The sequence below is a fragment of the Anomaloglossus baeobatrachus genome, chromosome 6, assembly GCF_048569485.1.
Source record: "Anomaloglossus baeobatrachus isolate aAnoBae1 chromosome 6, aAnoBae1.hap1, whole genome shotgun sequence".
NCBI classification, from domain to species: Eukaryota; Metazoa; Chordata; class Amphibia; order Anura; family Aromobatidae; genus Anomaloglossus; species Anomaloglossus baeobatrachus.
The window spans coordinates 114,366,349-114,393,731 of record NC_134358.1 but is presented as its reverse complement, the minus strand read 5'-3'; positions in this window follow the sequence as shown (position 1 = coordinate 114,393,731).

Sequence of the window (27,383 nt, the reverse complement as noted above, 5' to 3'; positions counted from 1 at the left end):
GAGGGTTTAGAACGGGTTCCGAAGCCGCGATGACCGGCCCTTCAAGGGCATCGGGGCGTGGGTCACTCACCCTCCCTTCCGCAGCTTCCTCCTCGCGTCTCCGCACGGTCGCTATGACATCCGCCATGTCGGTCTCCCACTCCTCCATGAGGAGCTGCATTTTGACCTGCAGCCTCTGGTAGAGCTGCGCGGTCCGGATTTCCACCCACGCCGCGGTTCCAGGCGCGGGGGCTACGGTGCTTCGGGGCGGCATCCACATGTTGCTGGCGGCTTCTCCCAGGAACAAGATGGTTGCAGAGTCCTGGCGTCCCCGCTTTTATAGCCGCGGCTACATGCGACCAGTCGCCATTTCGTCCCCCTTAGCCTCTTTTCGGCCCCTCCTCTATCGGGGCGGGGTTTTGGCCTTCGCGCCTCCGCTACTCGAGAAGACGCTCGAGCGGGAACTTTTCGCACCAAAGATGGCGGCTTCTGAAATTTTCCGGCCGGACACCTCCGGCGGTAACAAGGCGCACCTCTACCTAACGGCAGAGCGGTAAATCCTGTTCGTGATGCCAAGTTGTCGCGGGCGGAGGAGGGGACGCCGCGCTCTCCCACTGCTCGGGTCCGGCTGCCGCTGCTGCTGCGGCCTCTGCTGCTCGGTGGCTCGAGCAATGGGCCGGATCACGGGGACTCGAGCGGCGCTCCTCACCCGTGAGTGAAAAGGGGATTGGTTTTGGGGATTTATTGTCCGTGACGCCACCCACGGTTGTGGTGATTGTGTGGGCACCACCGCTGCTCTGTATGGGGATCCCGGGAGCGGTGACAGGGAGCAGCTTTGTTGTTATTTCTCCCGACCGTGGGTAGGGGGTTGGTTGTCCCGGGGCCCGGTGATGGGGTAGGGATGGATGGCAGGCCGGGTGCGGGGCCTGGTGAGGTGCAGGGTCGTGGGGGCAGCGCTGTGCCATACGGCACGGTGGTACTCACTCAGCCTGAGACGTTGACACAGTTCTCGGTAAAACACACGGCTGGAAAGACGGTTCCCACGGACGGCTGCTGTTGCTTTTCCCCGGTAGTTAACGGTGACTGTCTCTTTCCCTGCACCTTGTGTAATGTTGGTAGCGATGGGTTCCCACCGGTAACCCGCTCCCCGACTTGGATATGGGCCGGAGGAGCCCCTCTTTGCCCGCAGGTGCTGGCCCTGAGAAACTGGTGCCTTGGCAGTGGCGGTGTCTCTCCCTCACGGTTGGACTGTTGCCTTCAATCGGGACTTAGTTGTTGGGAGACCCAGAGGTCCCCTTCACTGACGGATTTGGCAAATTCACGGCGACTCCTAGCCTTGCCGGGATCCGAAAGGCCCCTGCCAATGGTGCTGGCTTCTCTTTGTATACCAGTCCGGTACCGCCGGGCCACCACCCGTCCACGGTCCTTTCGGCAACCTCCGATCAGCCTCCACTGCAGACGGTCACCGCCGTCTGCTAACCTTGCTGTCTCTGTCCGAGGCCAACTTCAGGCTTTCAAACTGTCGCTTTCTCCTTCACTTCAACTCCTCTCACTTCAACTCTCATCTGACTTCAACTCTCACTTCGACTAACTGTCTGGTTTTCCCGCCTCCAGGACTGTGAACTCCTCGGTGGGCGGAGCCAACCGCCTAGCCCACCCCCTGGTGTGGACATCAGCCCCTGGAGGAAGGCAACAAGGGTTTCTGGTTTAGCTTAGGTGTACCTATCCGGGGTGTAGGGTGTGGTGGTGTCATTACCTGTGACCCCTGGCTTGCCCAGGGCGTCACACACACATTGTCTCTCCTTTGTTAGTTCAGTGCTTTGTGTACAACCTCTCAGTTCTCTCTTGTCCATGTCATTTTGTAGGATTTTATCTTTGTGTTTCCTGGCCCACCCCGAGGGTGGTGGAGAGGGGGAGTAATAACAGGGTCCAGACAGGAGTTGGGGCCTTGCTGAGGGCTTGGACCTGGTTACCATCAAACCTACCTTCAAAATAAGGGATTGCGCAGGGTCGCAAGTCTGAGGACCCTCTTAGAGACCATTATCCTACCTCCATGTACCCATGCCAGTATCACATTCATACAAGGTCATAACCAAAGGATGCTCTACTAAGTTCTAAATAAACTTGTCATGAAAGGGATAAGTAATTCTGACACTGCAGTAGTCATTAACTCCTCAACGACTCCTAACTTACCTATACAGTGGAAGTCTGCCATCTCAGTAAAGAGCAAGCTCATGATCTAAGCCCCTCCATTCAGTGCAAGAGATCATTGGGCAGTTCCTTTGACCTCATGATTCTCATTTTGTCTGACATGCACTGTAAGCTGTGAGGTCTTTTATAGACAGGTGTGCGCCTTTCCAAATCAAGTCATATCAATTTAATAAAACCCAGCTGGACTCCAATAAAGGAGTAGAACCATCTCTAGGAGGGTCACAAGGAAATGGACACCATGTCACTTAAATATAAGTGTGTGAGTAAAAAGTCTGAATACTTATGACCATGTAATATTTCAGTTTTTCTTGTTTAAAAAATTTGCAAAAATTTCTACATTTCAGGTTATTTTTTTGTCAAGATGGGGTGCAGAGTGTACACAAATGAGAAAAAAAATGAACTTTTTTGAATTTACCAAATGGCTGCAATGAAACGAAGAGTGAAACATTTAAAGGAGTCGTAATACTTTCTGTACCCACTGTATATAGCTGGCACCCAAGAATAACTGCTGTGATTGAAGCTAATTCCCATCGCAAAAGTTTAACCACTTGAATGATCCTGTCAAGCATGACTGTCAGGATTTTCATGCCCTCCATGATGATGGATATCACTCCAGAGCCCGTTGTCCACTTGCTTGACTCAATGATTGGGTGCCAAAGGGTTCTAATGCAGTATAATTTTTAGGATTATATGTCTAAAGGTGGTGTCACACATAGCGACGCAGCAGCGATCACGGCCAGTGATCTGACCTTATCAGGATTGCTGCTGCGTCGTTACATGGTCGCTGGGGAGCTGTCAAACAGGCAGATCTCACCAGTGACCAGCCCCCAGCCAGCAGCGACGCGTGGAAGCGTAACTAAGGTAAATATCGGGTAACCAAAGAAAGCACTTCTCTTGGTTACCCGATATTTATCTTAGTTACTAGCGTCCGCTGCTCTCACGCTGCCAGTGCAGGCTCGCTGTTCCCTGCACTCCTAGCCAGAGTACACATCGGGTTAATTACCCGATGTGTACTCCAGCTACGTGTGCAGGGAGCAGGGAGCCGGCACTGGCAGCGTGAGAGCACACCGCTTAGTGCTGGCTCCCTGCACTCCTAGCCAAAGTACACATCGGGTTAATTACCCGATGTGTACTCCAGCTATGTATGCAGGGAGCAGGGAGCCGGCACTGGCAGCGTGAGAGCGGCAGACGCTAGTAACTAAGGTAAATATCGGGTAACCAAGGAAAGGGCTTCTTGGTTACCCGATGTTTACCATGGTTACAGCTTACCGCAGGCTCCAGATGCCGGCTCCCTGCTCCCTGCTCGCTTCAGTTCATCGATCTCTTGCTGTCACACACAGTGATGTGTGCTTCACAGCGGGAGAGCAACGTCTAAAAAATGAAGCAGGACATTCAGCAACGAGCGGCGACCTCACAGCAGGAGCCAGGTCGTTGCTGGATGTCACACACAGCGACAGCGACGGGACGTCGCTGCTATGTCACAGAAAATGGTTACTTAGCAGCGACGTCGTTGTCGTCATCGCTATGTGTGACACCACCTTAAGTCCCCTAAAAAAATTAGTCTAAAACATAAAAAACATTGAGAAATGGTTAAAAAAGATAGACAGAAGTTGAAATCATCCTAGTTTACCCTTTATTGGAATACATTTCCTAATTTTAACCACATAATATGTTAAAATGAAAGCTACAGGTTGTATTGCAAAAAACAAGCCTTCATGTTGATGGACAAAATTGAAAAGAAAAAGTTATAGCTCTTAAAAGAATAGAAGTCATAAAATAAAGTACAAAAATGAAATATGGCCCAGTTATTAAGAGGTAAGAGTGGCATTTTTGTGTTGAAATTGGAGAAACCACTTGTTATAGTCATTGTGTTGAGGTATTTAAATTGTACTTGTTTCATTGGTTTATTGCAAACAGCAGAAGGTTTGTAACTATAGCCAATAATCCAAATATGCAATGGGGGGGTGGGGTTTAATAATTTTTATTGCAAATGTAGACAGCTACAAAGTAGCCCTTGAATCTCACATCATGTCATGCATTTACAGGGGAAATCTTTAGTCATTGCTGCACTTGGCGAGATGTCTGCTGGGATAAAAAAATATAGCTAATTCTTTCAAGCTCCATCTGTGGGTATGATAAAGTGTGTCCATTATAGAAAACTACCAAGTTAAATTAATTATATTTCTCCATTATAGTGCAGCCTACTGAAGATGATTGCAATTTCCTCTGTAAATGACATTATCCCTTAGACTATTTTGCAGATGATGCAATTGAGGTGAGCTTAATGTAAGTTTAACAATACAAATAACACTTTGCTCCATGTATGTTTGAAATGTGCATGTACAGGGTGTATCATCTTGCCATGGTTCCTATATAAACAAGCTTTGTAATATTTCTAATATTTAAACAAATCATGTCTATGTTTCTTATGTGACTTCTTGGATCAATATGCTGGCTTCTTGTTTTCATGTTCTTAGCTCTTATTTGCAACGTTTCAGAGATAAGCAAGTCTTTTGAAATTAAAATTTTCCGACTTTGCTGAATTTCTCCCCCAAATTGATTTAGAGCCAAAAAATTCAAGCAAATTTCAATACTGGAAGCTGATAATTGCTCATTAAATACATGTGTGGAAGACAATAGAGATAAAGAACCTTGTTGACCATAAAGGTCCAGTCACACTAAGCAACTTACCAGCGATCCCAACAACGATAGGGATCGCTGGTAAGTTGCTAGGAGGTTGCTGGTGAGATGTCACACTGCGACGCTCCAGCGATCCCACCAGCAACCTGACCTGGCAGGGATCGCTGGAGCGTCGCTACACGAGTTGCTTGTGAGCTCACCAGCAACCAGTGACCAGCCCCCAGCGCCGCGTGGAAGATGCTGCGCTTGGTAACTAAGGTAAATATCGGGTAACCAACCCGATATTTACCTTGGTTACCAGCGCACGGAGCTACACGTGCAGAGAGCAGGGAGCAGCGCACACTGAGCGCTGGCTCCCTGCTCTCCTAGTTACAGCACACATCGGGTTAATTACCCGATGTGTGCTGCAGCTACATGTGCACAGAGCAGGAGCCGGCACTGACAGTGAGAGCGGCGGAGGCTGGTAACAAAGGTAAATATCGGGTAACCAAGGACAGGGCTTCTTGGTTACCTGATGTTTACTGTGGTTACCAGCCTCCGCAGAAGCCGGCTCCTGCTGCCTGCACATTTAGTTGTTGCTGTCTCGCTGTCACACACAGCGATCTGTGCTTCACAGCGGGACAGCAACAACTAAAAAATGGCCCAGAACATTCAGCAACAACCAACGACCTCACAGCAGGGGCCAGGTTGTTGCTGGATGTCACACACAGCAACATCGCTAGCAACGTCACAAAAGTTGTTCGTTAGCAGCGATGTTGCTAGCGATGTTGCTTAGTGTGATGGGGCCTTAAGAGCTTACAACTTACCCAGTGAAAATGATTCTACTGTACAAACTGTGCTCCACTGGGAACCGCTGATCAGTGATGGCCCAGGAACTGACCACCACTGTACAAGTCATGATAATCCATAAGATCACAAAGCTGCAGGGCATTTTGCGGTAAGCTCTCTAATGCTTCAGTCACGGAATTAGACTTGATCTCGATCACTCCACTCATCTCTACCTTTCCCTCGACTTTATATGTTACTCCTTTAAGTTTGTTACATCAACGACCAAAGTGGAAATAGAAAATTGTTACCCGGTGATATAGATCCTTTGAAAATTACAATTTTAAGACATATTGCCATTTTGTGTTCCTGCTGGGAAAAAATGTGGCGCCCGTGAAGCTTCAGTCGCCACAGAGGTACTGCACCTCAGCCAGAGGTGTGGTATTCCATCCTGGGTAAGGTGGAGATCACAACTGGTTCACGCAAAAGCACAACAGAAACACCTCATTGGACATGGCAAGGGCATGATTATACCCGAAGCCAGGCTGGGAGGTGGAGTCTTAGGAATGGGAACACCTGAGTACAAGTGGGAACACAGTGTTGAGTGTGTAGGGAGAAAGAGAAGCAGTGGAGAAGCTAAGACCCGAAGCCTGGAGCAAGTACCGCTCAGCCCGGGCGCAGACAGAAGGGGTTCTAGAGACCCCGGGAGCATCATAACCTCTCGCGACCTTGCTCCACATATAATCAATGGGTGGAAAAACTTAGTTGCAACACAGGGACTGGTTCCTAAGCTAGAGGAGAAGAACCTACGGGCTCTGCTAGCAAAACCAGTGGCTGAGGTGACTTCAAGCACCTCAGCCACACACCGAACACAAATTCGATGGAAGGTGACCCAAGAGGACCAAAGAACAGAGCTTCATGCCACCTAATAGGGTCCAAGGGCACTGGCACTGGGTTCAGTGAGTGAAGACGCAAGGCAGGAGGGTGAAGCAAGCGCAGAGACAACCAGGGAAGGAACATTTAAGAAAGGTGCACCGGACTCAACCTCCTAACTACACGGGATCGGCTGGAACCTATCACGGTGAATCCTGACACTCCAAAGGCGGTCCCTGGCATGTGTGTAACCTTGGAACCGGTTACAGTCAGTAAAAACTTTGAGATTGCACCCCTGTGTTGCTCCGTTATTCGCCTGTGTCCACCGCCATAGACTACTACTATGACCCCCATCTGCCCTGGGGCCCAGCTCTGCCTGTGTAGAGGTATACCATCTAAGCTGCATCACCATCTGCCCCAGGGAGCCCCCTCTCGCAGTAGCGGCACCTAAATTGCTACATACCACAGGTGGTGTCACTAATAAACTGTCATTATCCCTTTGATTTTCCCTAAACAACACCACCGGGGTCACGGAGCATGGCCACGCCACCACGGCACCCCAAGAGCAGAACTGCTGCCCGGGAATGAGTCACCCCACGGTCCCAGTTCAGGCGTGTCAATAACATTGCATTTTACAGCACCAGCAAAGTGAATGGGATTTCTGAAATCTCATGCATGCTGCTTTTTCCTTGCAGATTTGAACCTTTGTGTCACGTGGACAAGTTGAGTATTTAGTAGAGATGAGCGAACCGGTCCCGGTTCGGCTCGAGGTCGGTTCGCCGAACGGAGGTCCCGTTCGAGTTCGGCTCGTCGAACGTTCGACTAACCGAACTCGAACTGCATAGGAAACAATGGCAGGCAATCACAAACACAGAAAAAAACCTAGAAAACACCCTCAAAGGTGTCCAAAAGGTGACAAACAACTCACAACACATGGGAAAGTGACAAGGACATATACTCATGCGAAAACAAAAGAGCTGGACAAGGAAAAAGAGGAGGACACACAGATATATGAGTATATGCAAGGAAACATCGATTCCATTAATGTGCAACTTGAGCCCTGCTCATTTTTGGCTTCCAATCTGGATAAATTGCCTGAGCTCGCCACGTACGCCTTGGGGATCTTGTCGTGTCCTGCAGCCAGCGTTCTCTCGGAACCTGTCTTCAGTGCTGCTGGGGGTCTGCTGGCAGATAAGCACACGTGTCTGTCCACTGACAATGTGGACATGGCTCTCAGAGGACTTTTCTTCCCCTGGGTCAGCCAGGGGACGGGAAAGGCACGCGTATTTTTGAGAGTGCTTCATGCAAAGCATCTTTTTCATTTTTAAAAGGGGCATCAACTGATGTCAGTCAAGTGGGGTGTGTGTGGCCCAATTAGTGGCAACGAGGGAGACTGTGGTTGGAGTCCCCTCGCTGTGTTTCTAAAAGAACCAAGATGAACAAGTCATGGCTCTCAGAGGACTTTTCTTCCCCTGGGTCAGCCAGGGGACGGGAAAGGCACGCGTATTTTTGAGAGTGCTTCATGCAAAGCATCTTTTTCTTTTTCAAAAGGGGGCTCAACCGATGCCAGTCAAGTGGGGTGTGTGTGGCCCAGTTAGTGGAAACGAGGGAGACTGTGGTTGGAGTCCCCTCGCTGTGTTTCTAAAAGAACCAAGATGAACAAGTCATGGCTCTCAGAGGACTTTTCTTCCCCTGGGTCAGCCAGGGGACGGGAAAGGCACGCGTATTTTTGAGAGTGCTTCATGCAAAGCATCTTTTTCATCTTGAAAATTGGGTCAACTGATGCCAGTCAAGTGGGGTGTGTGTGGCCCATTTAGTGGAAACGAGGGAGACTGTGGTTGGAGTCCCCTCGCTGTGTTTCTAAAAGAACCAAGATGAACAAGTCATGGCTCTCAGAGGACTTTTCTTCCCCTGGGTCAGCCAGGGGACGGGAAAGGCACGCGTATTTTTGAGAGTGCTTCATGCAAAGCATCTTTTTCTTTTTCAAAAGGGGGCTCAACCGATGCCAGTCAAGTGGGGTGTGTGTGGCCCAGTTAGTGGAAACGAGGGAGACTGTGGTTGGAGTCCCCTCGCTGTGTTTCTAAAAGAACCAAGATGAACAAGTCATGGCTCTCAGAGGACTTTTCTTCCCCTGGGTCAGCCAGGGGACGGGAAAGGCACGCGTATTTTTGAGAGTGCTTCATGCAAAGCATCTTTTTCTTTTTCAAAAGGGGGCTCAACCGATGCCAGTCAAGTCGGGTGTGTGTGGCCCATTTAGTGGAAACGAGGGAGACTGTGGTTGGAGTCCCCTCGCTGTGTTTCTAAAAGAACCAAGATGAACAAGTCATGGCTCTCAGAGGACTTTTCTTCCCCTGGGTCAGCCAGGGGACGGGAAAGGCACGCGTATTTTTGAGAGTGCTTCATGCAAAGCATCTTTTTCTTTTTCAAAAGGGGCATCAACTGATGTCAGTCAAGTGGGGTGTGTGTGGCCCAATTAATGGCAACGAGGGAGACTGTGGTTGGAGTCCCCTCGCTGTGTTTCTAAAAGAACCAAGATGAACAAGTCATGGCTCTCAGAGGACTTTTCTTCCCCTGGGTCAGCCAGGGGACGGGAAAGGCACGCGTATTTTTGAGAGTGCTTCATGCAAAGCATCTTTTTCTTTTTCAAAAGGGGGCTCAACCGATGCCAGTCAAGTGGGGTGTGTGTGGCCCAGTTAGTGGAAACGAGGGAGACTGTGGTTGGAGTCCCCTCGCTGTGTTTCTAAAAGAACCAAGATGAACAAGTCATGGCTCTCAGAGGACTTTTCTTCCCCTGGGTCAGCCAGGGGACGGGAAAGGCACGCGTATTTTTGAGAGTGCTTCATGCAAAGCATATTTTTCATTTTGAAAAGGGGCATCAACTGATGTCAGTCAAGTGGGGTGTGTGTGGCCCAATTAGTGGCAACGAGGGAGACTGTGGTTGGAGTCCCCTCGCTGTGTTTCTAAAAGAACCAAGATGAACAAGTCATGGCTCTCAGAGGACTTTTCTTCCCCTGGGTCAGCCAAGGGACGGGAAAGGCACGCGCATTTTTGAGAGTGCTTCATGCAAAGCATCTTTTTCTTTTTCAAAAGGGGGCTCAACCGATCCCAGGCAAGTGGGGTGTGTGTGGCCCAGTTAGTGGAAACGAGGGAGACTGTGGTTGGAGTCCCCTCGCTGTGTTTTACATGCTTTTAGAAGGGCATGACATGGCTTGGAGGTTGACTTTCAGCATCTGCAAACTTTTGGCTACCAAAATGCTGCCTTTCCAACACCTGTGGTTATAGACAATGAGGAACATACTGATGAAGATGAGACGCAGATACCCGATTGGGATGACAACTTAAATATTCGGTCAGGGCAAGAAGAGGCTCGGTCTGAGGGGGAGGGGAGTGCAAACACAACAATTGATGATGAAGTTCTAGATCCCACCTACTGTCAACCCACAGTCAGACACTCGAGGACGTCAACAGAGGCGGTGGAGGAGGATGCAACCGACGACGAAGTTACCTTGCGCCTTCCTGGACACAGTCGGAGCACTGGTAGCACGTCTACAACTGCATCCTCAGCCACCACTCTGCCTCTGAGCATTATTCGGGGTGGATCAACAGGTCGCATGGCCTCTAAGCCTTGCCTAGCCTGGTCCTTTTTTGACATAGAAAAAGATCGCCCAAATTATGTGATCTGTAAAATTTGTCATGGTTCTCTTAGTAGAGGTCAAAACCTCAGCAGTTTGACAACTTCTTCCATGAATCGTCACATGAATAAATATCATATGGCCTGGTGGGAAGCTCACCGTGCTGCAATGCGGCCTAGCAGAGCGAACCATCCACCGCCTGCCCCTTCCAGTGCATCCGCGTGCTCGTCATCTTCTAGGACTGTGGGGACAGCTGTCACACCTGTTTTTCCACCCACAACTTCCACCACTGTAACCGCAACAGGCAGTTTGCTTGGTAGGTCGTCAGTTGGTTTGGAAGGGGAAACAAGTGAGTGTGTACAGCTCTCTCAAACATCGATAGCACCAACGTTGGATGAAGGCAACATCATGTCTCCGCCTGCACTTTCCTCACAAACCTGCATTTTTCCAGGGACACCCTACTCAACACCGTCTACACACAGCAGCCAGATCTCTGTCCCTCAGATGTGGTCAAATAAAAGGCCACTTCCTGCGACCCATGACAAAGCTAAAAGGTTGACTCTATCCCTCTGTAAGCTGTTGGCTACCGAAATGCTGCCTTTCCGCCTAGTGGACACACAGGATTTTAGAGACCTTATGTCTGTCGCTGTGCCCCAGTACCAGATGCCCAATCACCACTGCTTCTCCAAGAAAAGCATGCCCGCGCTACACCAGCATGTCGCACACAACATCACCACTTCCTTGAGAAACTCTGTGTGCGACAGGGTGCATTTCAACACAGATACTTGGACCAGTAAGCATAGACAGGGTCATTACATGTCACTGACTGGGCACTGGCAAACTATGGTGAGAGATGGAGAAGGGTCTGCTGTACAAGTCTTGCCGTCCCCACGAGTTGTTTCAATCCTTCTTCTGTATGTAGAAGTTAATACACTGCTTCTGCCTCTTCAACCTCGTGTGGGTCCTCCACCTTGGCGCAAACCCTGTGTGGTCAGGCCACCCTTCCTTGTAACTGCGCACAAGGACTACCACACACCTCCTTACTATGCTGGCAGCAGAGCTCAATGCCATCAGGCGGTCAAAGTTTTACTTTGAAATGTATGGGAAATGTGAGTCACACCGCTGAGAAGTTGTGGACGGTTAGCTCTGGATACCGAGTTTCATCAATGGTTGTCTCCACTCAACCAGCAGCCAGGGAAGGCCGGGTGCGACAATGATGCAAACATGGGTGCGGCCCTTCGCTGTGACAATGTGACACACATGCCTTGTGTGGTTCACGTGTTGAACCTGGTTGTCCAGCAATTTTTAAAGCACTATCCTGGCCCACATGGCCTTCTGCAGAGAGCACGGTGTAACGCCTTCCTTGATCCACACACTCAGATGGGCTGTTAATGATAGGCTAGAGGGAAGCCACTCACCAAGCAGGACCCCTAGAACCCTGAAACCCTTTAACCCCTATACAGGGAATAGGAATTGCACAGGGCCCAAGGTGATTAATACCTGTGGAAGGCTGCAGTTCCAGAGAATAGTAGTCAGGCAGGGTCAAAACATTAATTGATGAACAGGAACAGAATGGGACGGCCAGGACTTAATCAGAAAACAAGCAGAGGTGAAATGCGGATCGGCCAACAAGGTACATAAACAGCAAGTAGGAAAAGTAGTCAGGTAACAAGCACACAAAATCATAAAACTGAACTGGGGGTAAAATTAACCAGAGGTTCATAGCTATGTCTGGCAGTGGTCTGCAGACAGGATGTGCATAAAAAAGGGTGTGGTGTCTTCCCATTGGTTGTAGCTGAATGATGGTATTTCATCTGTGAGATACCCACCAGCTACATTCAGCCAGAGATTCTGCATCTGTCAAGGTAATGCAGCCCAGTGGGTGAGCATAACCTGTGTCCACCTGCGCCGCTGGCATCGACTCGTCTCCCATCATCAGCACTATTCATGAAAGGAACACGTTGTCACCTGGCGACCGGAGTACAAATTGACGGAGCGGACTCCGTTGGTGACTTAATAGCCGTGTGCGGCAATGATGCAAACCTGGCTGCGGGCCATCGTCAGGGCAATGTGACACACGTGCCTTGTATGGCTCACGTGTTGAACCTAATTCTCCAGCAATTTTTAAAACACCATCACGGCCTACATGGCCTTGTGCAGCGTGCACGCTCGCTATGTGCTCACTTCCATCGTGCGCACACAGCAGCCCAACAACTTTCGTCGCTACAGAAGTCTTTAGGTCTGGTGGTTAAACGCCTGAAATGCGATGTGCCCACATGCAGGAATTTGAATCTGCACATGTTGCAGCGTTTGTGGCAGCACCGGCGAACCCTGCTGCAATACGTTATGACATATAGCCTGGGATAACTTGATCCAGAGGTGGTGCAGATCACGCTGCTGGAGTGGTGTCAGATCAAGGACCTATGCACCCTGCTACACAGTTTTGAAATGTCGACAAAGATGTTTAGCACTGGCAATGTCATTCTCAGCGTGACAATTCTGGTCATCTACATGATGGAGCACACTGTAATTATTATTCGGAGTCAGGTGTTGGGACAAGAGGAAGGGGAGGAAGTACAGGAGGAGTCATAAGCGGAAGGGATAACAAGATCTACGAGGTCCAGATGGTCAGCGGCACCTATGCGGCAGTCATGGTGAGGGAGAGGGATTAACAAGGGCGCATAGTTTCAGCAAAAAGTGTTGAGGAAGGTGCAGGAGCCCATGAAGAAATGGAGGACGAACTGGCGATGGGCATGGAAAACTCAGCAGATGAGTGAGAGCTTGCTCACATTTCGGTTGTGTGAGGTTGTGGGGAGAGGGCAGAGGAAGGAGGCACGATTCTCACCTCTCTGCCACCAACACACCAAGGACTTTGTCCTCCTGGATGCACAAGACACATGAGCGGCTTCTTGCTGCACTACCTACAACATGACCCTCGGATTGTACGAATTCAAAGTAATCCAGAATACTGGGTTGCCACACTGTTACATCCCCGGTACAAGACAAAATTTGGCAAAATAATTCCTGCCATAGAAATGGACGCACGTATACAGGAGTATCTGCAGAATGTGGTACGCAATCTTAGATCTACTTTTCCACTAAACACCAGTGCTGCACAGAGTGAATCTCAACGCTTTGTCATGGATAGGAGGAAATGGTCTTTTACTTGTCCACATCTGAGGGATCGAGGGCTGGCTGCTGTGCTGAGATGGCGTTTAGTACGGTGTCCCTGCACAGTTGCACTTTTGGTCATATACCAAAATGAGTTGAAAAAGGACAGATGCTGGTGGAAAGGGGAACAGGTGTGTTGGAAAGGGGAAAAAAGTTTTGGTCCGTGGATTTGGTGGTTAAGCAACAGTAACATTTGCTGAAGAAACACCATCTGTTACAGTGGGACTGGCAGATTTGGATAAAGTGGTATATACTATGTTACCGCTATATAACGAAAATTAATAAGAAAAGAAAGAGAAAGGTATATATCCCCATCAGCAGTCAGTGTCCACCGTGCTCCCAGTTGGAAAAGGAGAGGTTGGCAACTGGAAGGTTTGGTGGAGGATACAGAGCTGTGTGGCTATGAAACTAATAGTAGCCTGAACCGAGTTAGACGCCATTCGGATCTGGAGACTGTGAGCCCTGTTAGCGTCACAGGGTCCACATGCCTACCCAGCCCAGGAACTCCCTGTTAACAACACAGGGGCCATTGAGTACGCTGACCGTGTGCGTAGGGGCGCACCTATGGACAGCAGGCGCATCAGCAGCAGCAGGCCTGTTAATGCCACTGGGCTGCACAAGCAGGACTGGTAGGACAGGAGCTGGTCTTAACCGTTCTGCGTTACCAACTGTGGTGGTGGCCTGCATCGACACCCTATCCTTGCCTACCTCTGGCCTAAAGCCACAATGGGTTCAACACATGGAGGTGTGCTCTTTCGGAGCATAATAGAAGACTGCGCACCTCCTTGTTGGCTCCAGCCCCTTTTATAACCTGGGTCCGCCCCAAACCAGGGTGAACCACAATGCACCTCCTGGAGACAAAAGTAGAGTGACACGTCATGAGTGGCATAACTAGCGTCCTATTTGGAACCGCAACTTCAATGATGACCTCATGGCTGCCATGACCCAAACACCTCACCAGTCATCGTCTGACCATCAATAATGCGGTGACAGGTCATACGGGTGGTCCTCTGCAAGCCATTTGGGAGGACACCTGATGCCCTGTGGTCTATATGTGCCCCCCCACATCAGGGGCAGGGCCAAAGAGTTCATTACCCGACCTAGTCTCTGATGCAGTAAGTGCCTGAGCATTCTCAGTAGCATGAAATACAGTATCTGAAAAAAGACTATCAGCTTTAGCATGGTGTCTAGGCACAAAACAGGACTTAGACCCGGCACGTAATGCAAGCACCTGTGCAAAGAGGCTTTTCACACTTAGTGTGGGAGCATGCGCTGTATCCCGAAATGAAGACTTAGCGTCAGGAATAGCACAGTCAGGCTGAGCATACTCACTAGGCGAAACACTGTAATTAGGCTGCAGCTGGGGTAAATCGCCACACGCATGCGCAGTAGCTGCCTCTACACACTTAGACGTGGAGGGGAAATTGCTCTTGGAGATGCTGTCTATGAACAGAAGGAAAAGCTAAAGGAAGCCTGACTTTCTATCCCTCCGAATTATCAAATGCAGCAATGAATTCCATGAGTTTGCTATAACATTAGCGTAGCAAAATGTGCATGAGGGTGTCATGTAGAGGTGCTAGAAATAGCTTGGCACCAGTGGGGCACTAATGGAATACAACAGCCAGTTCTATGATGCCACTAAATGGCAGTATTTTTTGCTATCATTATAGCTTATTAAAAACAGAGCAGGAGGGTGTCATGCAGAGGTGCTAGAAATAGCTTGGCACCAGTGGGACACTAATGGAATACAACAGCCAGTTCTATGATGCCACTAAATGGCAGTATTTTTTGCTATCATTATAGCTTATTAAAAACAGAGCAGGAGGGTGTCATGCAGACGTGCTGCAAATATCTTTGCACTACTGTGACTACACAAAAGTCCAATAGCCACGTTTAGGATGCCACTAGGTACACTGACTGTTTGCTAGTATAATGGCTTAGTTAAAAACAGTTGGAATGTGCAATGCAGGCAGACGTGCTGCAAATATCTTTACAATAGTGTGAATAGACAGAAGTACAATAGCCACGTTTAGGATGCCACTATGTACACTGACTGTTTGCTAGTATAATGGCTTAGTTAAAAAAAAGTTGGAGTGTGCAATGCAGGCAGACGTGCTGGAAATATCTTTGCACTAGTGTGACTAGACAAAAGTCCAATAGCCACGTTTAGGATGCCACTAGGTACACTGACTGTTTGCTAGTATAATGGCTTAGTTAAAAAGAGTTTGAGTGTGCAATGCAGGCAGACGTGCTGCAAATATCTGTGCACTAGTGTGACTAGACAAAAGTCCAATAGCCACGTTTAGGATGCCACTAGGTACACTGACTGTTTGCTAGTATAATGGCTTAGTTAAAAAGAGTTGGAGTGTGCAATGCAGGCAGACGTGCTGCAAATATCTTTACAATAGTGTGAATAGACAAAAGTACAATAGCCACGTTTAGGATGCCACTAGGTACACTGACTGTTTGCTAGTATAATGGCTTAGTTAAAAAAAGTTGGAGTGTGCAATGCAGGCAGACGTGCTGCAAATATCGTTACAATAGTGTGAATAGACAAAAGTACAATAGCCACGTTTAGGATGCCACTAGGTACACTGACTGTTTGCTAGTATAATGGCTTAGTTAAAAAGAGTTGGAGTGTGCAATGCAGGCAGACATGCTGCAAATATCTTTACAATAGTGTGAATAGACAAAAGTACAATAGCCACGTTTAGGATGCCACTAGGTACACTGACTGTTTGTTAGTATAATGGCTTAGTTAAAAAGAGTTGGAGTGTGCAATGCAGGCAGACATGCTGCAAATATCTTTACAATAGTGTGAATAGACAAAAGTACAATAGCCACGTTTAGGATGCCACTAGGTACACTGACTGTTTGCCAGTATAATGGCTTAGTTAAAAAAAGTTCGAGTGTGCAATGCAGGCAGACGTGCTGCAAATATCGTTACAATAGTGTGAATAGACAAAAGTACAATAGCCACGTTTAGGATGCCACTAGGTACACTGACTGTTTGCTAGTATAATGGCTTAGTTAAAAAGAGTTGGAGTGTGCAATGCAGGCAGACGTGATGCAAATATCTTTGCAATAGTGTGACTAGACAAAAGTACAATAGCCACGTTTAGGATGCCACTAGGTACACTGAGTGTTTGCTAGCATAATGGCTTAGTTAAAAAGAGTTGGAGTGTGCAGAGGACAGGAGGGTACAGTGCCAGGATTGTGGGGCTCTGGGTAGAGGAATGGAAGCCTGCCTTTCTATTCCCTCCTAATGGGGAAATGCAGCGACGAAATCCCTGACCTTGGCTACACAGACGCTGTCTCTGTTTTCAGGACCTGTCACCTATGGCTCTGACCCTACCGGTTTCAGCCCTTAAAAGGACTGATAGAAAGTGCTCTCCCTATGCTGTCTAACGCTGTGAATGGAGCGCATACAGCTGTATCGGCGATAGGACTCAGGAGGACGGAGCTGCGACAGTGATGTCTGACACCAAAGACGCAGAAGAGATAATGGCGTCCTGGTGGAAAATGTCCGGTTTTATAATGCAGGGACATGTGGCATGGACATCCTATCACACATGCCGTTGCTTCTCTGGCTAAAAGTCCACTTAGCTGTGTGTGTGTCTGGGATTGGCTGACATGCTGGCCCGCCCCACTACACGCGCGCGCTTAGGGAAGGAAGACAAGGAAAAAAAAAAAAAAAAATGCCGATCGCCATTATAGAAACAGCAGTGATCTGAAGGCGCTGTTCCCGCACACTATACACTGAAATGTCATAATAGTGTGATTCACAGAGTGACTTACACTATTACAGCGGAAACCAAGCTAGGAATTAGCTGGTTTTTTGCTGCTAGAACCGTTCTCGAACGTTTCTAGAACTATCGAGCTTTTGCAAAAAGCTCGAGTTCTAGTTCGATCTAGAACAGGCCCCAAAATCACTCGAGCCTAGAACTGGAGAACCTCGAACCACGAACCGCGCTCAACTCTAGTATTTAGTGAGGTTTTTTTACATCAGTATTTGTAGTAAAAACCAGCAGTGGAACAATCAGGGGAAAAGTATAATAGAAACACGGGCAGCACTCCTGCGTTTTTTTTACCCACTCCTGGTGTTGGCTACAAATATTGAGGTCCAAAGCTCACCAAATACTCAACATGTGCAAGTGGCCTCTAAGAGTTTTTTCAAATCTGCAGCATGTCAATTCTTTCGGCATTTTTGCAACATTTTTTCTCAATTCTAATGACTGTGGTTATTGCAGCAGACAAAATTTGCAATTGCTGCAATTACTAAACATGTGCACACATACTCTTGGAAGTCAAGCACATACTGTATGTTCTGCTCTTTTGGGAGGTGAAAGCACTCTTCTAGTCTAGTGAATAGTGTTCACCTCTATAAACCAATTTTTTAATAGGATTCAGTTCTCAGTGGATCCATTGCAACTAAGTTTCAATTAGGGAAAGCTTTAAACGGTGTATTAGTAACAGCTTCCAGCAATGCGCTGGGAGACATCAGTTCGTGTACTCATTAGCTTATTTAAATATGAACTATTTCATCATGGACCATTTCATAGTTTATTATTTATGAGATTGAAAGAAGACATCACAATTTCATCATGATCAACCACTTCCCCAACTTGCTAAACCATAGGAAGACAAAAATTAGGGGAAACATTCCTCCAAATATAGAAATTAGATTAGTTCTCTGGATCACCCATCTTAAAAATTTTGTATTCATAACAAGTAATATTATGTTTTTCAAGAAAGACATCCAGGCCCTCTTTGAACATTTTTCGTGAATCAACTATTACTACACCGCAGTACAGAATTGTTGCCTGAGATGAGGACTAAACATGGTTTATTGTAAATATAGAAAATGTCCCCTTGTCATGATTGCAGGCCTAGTTATATAGTATAGTTGAAAAAGTCAAGTCAATTGAGGTTAGGGAAAGGATAAATGGATGGGTTATACAGTTAGGTGCAGAAATATTTGGACAGTAACACAAGTTTTGGCATTTTAGCTTTCTACCAAAACATATTCAAGATACATTACATAATTAATATGGGTTTAGGTTCAGACACTTGGCCTTAATTTTAGGGTATTCACATCTTAATTGGAGTAAGGGTTTAGGCATAACAGCTCTTTAATATAGCTGCCTCTTTTTCAAGGGACCAAAAGTAATTTAACATTCATCTCAAAAGCTCTTTATTGAGCTGCATGGGCTATTCCCTTATTCCATCATCAATAAAGCAGGTAAAAGGTGATTCCAGGTGTGGCATTTGCATTTAGAAGCTGTTGCTGTGAAACCACAACATGCGGTCAAAGAAGCTCTCAATGAAAATGAGGCAGACCATCATTAGGCTGATAAAAAAATAAGAGAAAAAAATCAGAGAGATTGTAGAAATGTTAAGAGCGACCAAATAAACAGTTTTGTACATTCTGCAAAAAAACAAAAAACTACACACTTGTGAGATTGGGAACTCAAATAGACCTTGAAGTCCATGGATGACAACAGTGGTGGATGATCACAGAATCTGTTCCATGATGAAAAAAAAAACCTTCACAACATCCACCCAAGTGAAGAACACTCTCCAGGAAGGAAGTGTTTCAGTATCTAAGTGTACCAGAAAGAGAAGAATTCATGAAAGAAAATACAGAGGGTTCACAACAAGCCCAGTTCTGGAAAAGCATTATTTCGACAGATGAAAGTAAGATCATCCTGTATGAGAAAGATAGGAAGAAGAAAGTGTGGAGAAGGCTTGGAACAGCTCATCATCCAAGCACACCACATCTTCTGTAAACATGGTGTAGGCAGTGTGATGGCCGGGCATGCATGGCTTCCAATGGCACTGGGTCACTAGTGTTTATTGATGATGTGACTGAAGACAGAAGCAGTCAGATGAATTTTAAAGTGTACGGGGCGATACTTTCTGCTCAGATTCAACCAAATGCAGCAAGGTTGATTAGACAGTGCTTCACAGTACAAAAGGGCAATGACCCAAAACATACTGTGAAAGCAACCCAGGAGTTTTTAAGCAATGAAGTAGAATATTCTCCAAAGGCGAAGTAAAAAACCAGATCCCAACCACATGAAGCATGCATTTCACATGCTAAAGACAAAATCCTAAGGCAGAAAGACCCACATAGAAGCACCAACTGATGTAAAGTCCTGGCAAAGCATCACAAAGGAGGAAATCCAGCATTTGGTTACTTCCACGGCTTCCAGATTTCAATTAGCAATTGCCAACAAAGGATTTTCTACAAAGTATGTCAAATGAACATTTTATTTATGGTAAAGTAAATTTGTCCAATTACTTCTGAGCCCCTGAAATGAGAAGGCTTTGTAGAAAAATGGTTGTAATTCCTAAATGTTTCAATTGGTGAATTTGTTCAACACCATCAAATTAAACCTGAAAGTCTTCACTTCAATTGCAGCTCAGTCACTTTATTTTAAATTAAAAAAACTGTCATACAGAGTCCAAAACTCGAAGATTCAGTCACTGTCCAAATATTTCGAGACCTAACTGTAGGTACATTCATAATGGATCACCAACTCTGCTTTAACTTTCCTGATCCCAAGTGTCAATCAACTGAATCAACATTTAGAGCAAGAAGTTTATATATATACATACATATTTGTTATTTTCTTCTTTAATACCATCAAATCACCTTTTTTTTAAACTATCGATGTTTCTTGCTATGATCACCTCTAGAGGTAGACAGTTCTACAGATTAATAGTTTCACTGCAATCTTAATTTTTCTGGAGATGTTCCCCTATTTTTCTTTAGACAAAGCGAATGTCCCATTGTTTTGGGGTTTTTTTTTTAAGCTTTTTTCTTTTTTTTTTAAAACAAATAAAAAAAATATTCTGTAAATAAATAAACTGACAAATGGAATCACTTTGTCAGTAGGGATTCATAGTTTTAGTTTTTAAAGCTGAAAGTATATGTAAGTCCATAGAGTTCAACCTATAACCTAACATTCAAAGGAAGGTAAAACCCCATTAGGCAGATTCTACTTGCCCTATATTATGGGGAAAAATTCTGTGTTGACTGCAGTCAGATTAGTTCCCAGGAACAATGCCACATCACAGAATCTACTACTTTATAACATGACATATATTTTTAAACAAAGGCATCCAGGCCCTTCTTGTACTTTTGTAGTGAGTCAACCTTTACATCATCATGTGGAAGAGTTTCATAGTCTCACTGCTCCTAATATACAGAATCGTCATCTGTAATTGTGATTGAACCTTCTTTCCTCTAGACATAGAGGATACCCCTAGTCAACATCACAGGCCTAGGTGTAAAATTATCATCAGAAAGATCTCTGTATTGACCCCTCATATATTTGTACATTTTAATAAGAATGCTCCTAAGCATTTGTTTTACAAACATATGAATTGAGAAAAGATGCACTCTGGCTGGGAACATGCATATTGCGTCATTTGACTACTGTTCCCGAATCAGACACCAAAAAATCATTGCCGAGTACTGTATCAAAATCTTTTCAAAAGTCCAGATAGACAACATCCACGACATTACCATGATTCAGTCTCGAACTAAGGACCAATCTCTCATAAACCCATGTTGAAGTTGGTTAATGATGTTATTGTTATTGAGATACTCCAGGATAGCATCCCTTTGAAAACCTTTAAACATTTTGCCCACAGTAGAAGTTAAACTCACTGACCTATAATTTCACGGATCAGATTTTGTCCCCTTTTTGAATATTGGCACCATATTTGCTATGCACCAGTCCTGTGGTATAGACTTTGTTGTTGGAATCCTTAAATATTAGAAATAATGGTCTTTCTCGGGAGAGTATTTTATCTGGGCCTGGTGATTTGCTAGGTTAAAAAAAAGGGTGTTTTGTATTTTGACCTTTCCTTCATCATATTCAACCATTTTTCCCAGATTGTTTATGGGGTCCAATGCCATAATTTTTTAGTTTGTTACTGTTTATGTAGTTGAAGAATATTTTTGGATTATTTTTAGTTTCTTTAGCAGTGAGCTTCTCTTTCTCATTATTTGATGGCTTGATTTATTTTTAAACATTTTTTTTTCTCTATAATTTTTGAATGCCTCATCATTACCTTCTTATTTTAAATCAATAAACACTTTCCTTTTTGTCATTAATTGCACCACTTATACAGTGGGGAAAAAAAGTTTTTAATTAGCCACCAATTGTACACACTCTCCCACTTAAAAGATGAGAAAGCCCTGTTATTGACATCATAGGTAGACTACAACTATGAGAGACAAAATGAGAAAACAATCCAGAAAATCACCTTCTCTGATTTGGCAAGATTTCTTTTGCAAATTATGGTGGAAAATAAGTATTTAGTCATCTAAAACATGCAAGATTTCTGGCTCACACAGACCTGTAACTTCTTCTTTAAGAGACTACTCTGCCCTTCACTCATTACCTGTAGTAATGGCATCTGTTTGAACTTGTTATCAGTATAAAAAGACACCTGTCCACAACCTGAAACAGTCAAATGCCAAACTCCACTATGGTGAAGACCAAAGAGCTGTCGAAGGACACCAGAAACAAAACTGTAGCCCCACACCAGGCTGTGAAGACCAAATCTGCACTAGGCAAGCAGCTTGGTGTGATGAAATCAACTGTGTGAGCAATAATAAGAAAATGGAAGACATACAAGACCATTGATAATCTCCCTCGATCTGGGGCTCCATGCAAGATCTCACCCCGTGGAGTCAAAATGATCACAAAAACGGTGAGCAAAATTCCCAGAACCACATGGGGGGACCTAGCGAATGACATGCATAGAGCTGGGACCACCGTAACAAAAGCTACCATCAGTAACACACTACGCTGCCAGGGACTCAGATCCTGCAGTGCCTGACATGTTCCCCTGCTTAAGCCAGTACATGTCCGGGCCTGTCTGAAGTTTGCTAGATAGCATTTGGATTTTCCAGAAGAGTATTGGGAGAATGTCATATGGTCTGATGAAACCAAAATAGAACCGCTAAGTAGAAATACAACTCTTCGTGTTTGGAGGAGACAGAATGCTGAGTTTCATCTAAAGAACACCATACCTACTGTGAAGCATGGGGGTGGCAACATCACGCTTTGGGGCTGTTTCTCTGCAAAGGGACTAGGACGACTGATCCATGTACATAAAAGAATGAATGGGGCCATGTATCATGAGATTTTGAGTGCAAAACTCCTTCCATCAGCAAGGCCATTGAAGATGAAACATGGCTGGGTCTTCAGCATGATAATGATCCCAAGCACACCACCAGGAAAACAAAGGAGTGGCTTTCTAAGAAGCATATGAAGGACCTGGAGTGGTCTAGCCAGTCTACTTATCTCAACCCCATTGAAAACCTTTGGAGGGAGTTGAATGTCCGTGTTGCCCAGCGACAGGTCCAAAACATCACTGCTCTAGAGGAGATCTACATGGAGGAATGGGCTAACATACCACCCACAGTGTGTGATAACCTTATGAAGACTTACAGAAAATATTTGACCTCTGTCATTGCCAATAAAGGATATATAACAAAATATTGAGATGAACTTTTGTAATTGACCAAATACTTATTTTTCACGATAATTTGCAAAAAGAAATCTTGCCAAATCAGACAAGGTGATTTTCTGGATTTGTATTCTCATTTTGTCTTAGTTGTGGTCTACCTATGATGTTAATTATAGGCCTCACTCATCTTTTTAAGTGGGAGAACTTGTGGCTGACTAAATACTTTTTTCCCCCCACTGTACCTCTATTTAGAATACAACAAGATTATAATGATGCACAACATCTCAGGACCATCACTCATTAATCATAAAGCCTCTCCATTGAAAGATATAATTTACCACAAAAAGAAGAACTGGAGATTTAAATTGGCTGAAGTAAAAATATATATTTTATTAATTCATTATACAAGAAAATATGAAGACAAAAAACACCACATAATTAAAAACAAGGTGCTATTGATATTAACAGGGGAAAGAAGGAAAAAAGGGGGGGGGGAAATCCACCCTATCCTAATCCCACAAGAGACAGGCACACCACTGTATATTAAAGGGTGTATCAGGGGAGTATACAGTGTAACCATATAATTATAATGGTAGTCAAAGGGTAATAAATAATATATAAAGGGGACAGGGTTATTGCACATTCCAATGTAATTATTCTACTATATTACCCTATGTCCCAGCCTTAATTAAACAAAGGAAAAAATTACCCAGAGAGAGATGGTAAACGGTTCTCACCCATAATGCAGTAACCCCACCGATGTGCCTCTATCTGCCAGAAACCTCCAACGCGCGTTTCGCGATGTTACATTTACCGCTTCATCCGGGAGAGTGATATAAGTTGGAATTGCAGGACCTTAAATCCCCGGTCACATGACCGGATTGGTTGCGCACAACCAGGACCTATCCGGTCTCAACAGCCAATCCGTGCCTACTGTCGGCGCATGCGCGTCGCATGCACAATGCCCGCAAACGCCCACGCCAGCGTCATGGAGACGCAACCAGGGAGCGCGCACAGCACCACAGATCACTATGGATACCACGCGCACGCCCACATTTCCATACAGACACCGACGTGGGACATCACAGGCACGCACAGGCGGCAGGCTCGTGCACCGGCGGCAAGGAGAGGCTGTTCACATAGTATACATATAGTGATGAGGAAATTACATGGATAATAATATAAGTACTACGCACACAGAAAAAATCATTGATTATAGTATAAAAAATACATAGAATTATAAACTGTTTCTTCTTTGCTCTTTCTTTCTGTATGCATCATGTATATTCCTTCATAATCGCTTTAAAATATGTAGAATTCAATCATAATCACTATGTTCAGATGTCAAACAATACAGTAAAAGTGGACCTGCAAAATTCATAGAAGGGCAGAAAAAGAGGATTTTATTTAGAAACAATGGACTATAGCATATAAAGACATTCATTGGCACCATAGAAATATATTATGAAAATACTTAAAAACACATTAAAAACTGATGGTAAGTACTTAATAATTATATCACAAAATGAGATTAAATTATAAAAAGCAGGAGAAACTCAAAGACTCATTGAGCCCTTTAGGGGACACAGTATCCAACACAGTAATCCACCTTGCCTCCCTTTGGGCCAGGAGCTTTTTAACATCACCACCCCATATGCCCATGTGGACCACATCGATCCCCCTAACACTAAAAGATTTGGGATTACACCCATGGAAGGCCTTAAAGTGTCTAGGAATGGTCTTAAGTTCTGCCTCATTTGTCATCATTCTAGCTGCGCCAATATCCCTCACATGTTCCCGTACTCTCACCCTCAATTCTCTAGAGGTGAGACCTACATAGATTTTTCCACATCCACACGTGGCGTAATAGATAACATTGGTAGTGCCACAAGTAATGTACTCCCTAATGTCAAAACACCTCTGACCATCACTTGTTTTGAAGGTGGAGCTGCGAGGGATATTGGCACATGAGACACAATGGCCACAGGGGAAACAACCTTTAGCTGGACCTCTAGAGCCAAACGGGTTAATAGGTTTTGGCGGAATGTAATGATTCCTAACCAGGTAGTCTTTCAGACTCTTACCCCTTTTGGCTACCATCAAAGGATTCCCAGGGAGGAGAGATTTCAGAGAGGGATCCGACTGTAGTACTGGCCAATGTTTCAAGAGTATGCCTCTTATTTCATTCCACCTCTCATTATAGGTTGAGATAAACCTTATTTGTCCTAGAATTTCATCTTCAACATTATTCTTTTTATATAACAGTTCATGTCTTGGTGTTGATCTCGCCCGCTTATACGCTTGTTTAAGGCATCTTGAACTATATCCTCGCTCTCTGAATCTGGATCTCAAATCCCCAGCGTGCACCTCAAATGAACGGTCCGAGGAGCAAATACGCTTAACCCTAAAGGTATTGGCCAGTTGGGATGGCTCTGATGGTGGAGTGTAGATGGGCAGAGGAGGCGTGCAATAATGAGTTTACCGATGTTTCTTTCCGGTATATCTCTGTCTGCACCATCCCAAAATCATCAACACCAATTTTGACATCTAAAAACTCCACACCACTTTGACTGTATTGATATGTCAATTTGATGTTGTATGTATTCTGATTAAGCTGGTTCATGAACTCCTCGAGTGATGCTGAAGTACCCTGCCAGATAAAAAGCAGATCGTCAATGTACCTCACCCACAACTGCACCTTGGAAACGGCCTGTGCCCCCGTCACAAAACAAACCCCTCTCCCAGTACCCGAGAAAGAGGTTTGCGTACAAAGGCGCACAGGCCGCACCCATTGCGGTGCCCCGTTTCTGTAAATAGTATCTGTCCTTAAAGATAAAATAGTTGTGGGTGAGTACAAATCCGAGGAGCTCAAGAACCAACTCACAGACCCGTATATCCCAACTGCTTGTCCTCAAGTAAAAGCGTACTGCCCTCAAACCGTCATCATGCTCAATACTCGTGTACAGGGATTCGACATCCGCAACGACAAGGAAAGTATCCTCTTCCATATGGATCCCATCAATCCTGTTTAATGCCTCAGTCGTATCCCTGATATATGAAGGTAACGTCTCAACCAGGGGCTTCAGACAGTAGTCTATAAACTGGCAAACAGTGCTACATAATCCGTCCACCCCAGAGACGATGGGGCGACCGGGCGGATTGATGGGATCCTTATGGACCTTTGGCAAGAGGTAAAATGTTGGTACTCTAGGGGACTTCAGGTGTAGCCCATCAAACACTTTTTTAGTGATTATCCCTTGATCCAATGCATCTGTAAGGATTAGGTACAGCTGAGCTGAAAAAGACACTGATGGACATGTAGACAGTTTTTCATATGTTGCTCTATCCTTGAGCTGGCGATGAGCCTCCCCCTCATATTTGTCCACTGGCCATACAACTATATTACCCCCCTTTTCTGCCACCTTGAAGACAACATCATCCATTTTCTGGAGATCTGTTAGTGCTCTCCTTTGGACCCTAGTAAGGTTGTCTCCAGAGCAGCGTGTTGACAATTTCTGTAAGTCCTCCGTGACAAGTTTAGTAAAGATTTCCACAGCAGGACATAGTGACAGAGGAGGGCAAGTTGTCGATTTTGGAAAAATGAATTTGGGAAACTCACCGCCAGTTGGAGCCGATTGTTCCTCCATCAATGCTTCCAAGGCTTGTAAGGCAATCCGCTCAGCTGTATCCATCACCTGTCCATCAGTTTTTTGAGAATGTAGTTTTTTTAAGAATTAATTTTCGAGCAAATAAATTCACATCTTTGTATGCTACAAAAAAATCAAATGCATTGGTAGGCGAAAATGTTAATCCCTTACTTAACAGTGTTAATTGAACATCCGTCAAATTATGGTCAGATAAATTAATTACCTGAAGTCCTCCCTTGGTCTTGCCACCCCTCTTGCCAAAGTTGTTGTTCCTCTTATATTGTCGTAGCCTATTATCCCAGGGTGTATATGACTGCTCATTATTACTTCTGATAGAATTAGATCCACCAGCAGCCATTGGACCATCCTCCCCTGAGGTATTTGACGTCATCGATCCTGATCTAGATCTATTATCGGGAGGTATACGGGAGTATGGATGAGATCTCTCTCCAATATGTCTCCAACGGTACATCTTATTATTCTGTCTATCACCCATATCCCTTTGAAATTTACGTAGCTTTGTCTCTTGGATCTCTTTACCCAGAGACTCAATTTCCACATCTGTTTCCTCAATAAACTTCTTGTATGCAGTTGGGGAAAGGTTGTTCTCAATCTCCTTTTGTATCTCTATAATCTCAAGTTCCAAACTTTTAAGAGTTTCATGATTTAATCCAATCAAGAGTTCCATGAAGCCCCTCGAGCAAGTACCTGCCAGGGTTTCCCATTTATTCTTGAAATTCTCGTCACTTATGGGGAAGGAGGGAAATACCTGAATCCTCAGGCCTCTGGGTATTAGCCCCATCTCCACATACCGCTCTAGAAAGGTACAATTCCACCATGTCTTGGTTCTCCTCCTCATAAGATCCTTCATTTTATTGCTTAATTCCTGCGCACATATACCATCAGTACCTAAAACCATTGTGGGATTACCCCTAAACACATCGTTTAATTTATTCAACCACGCATCATCGTG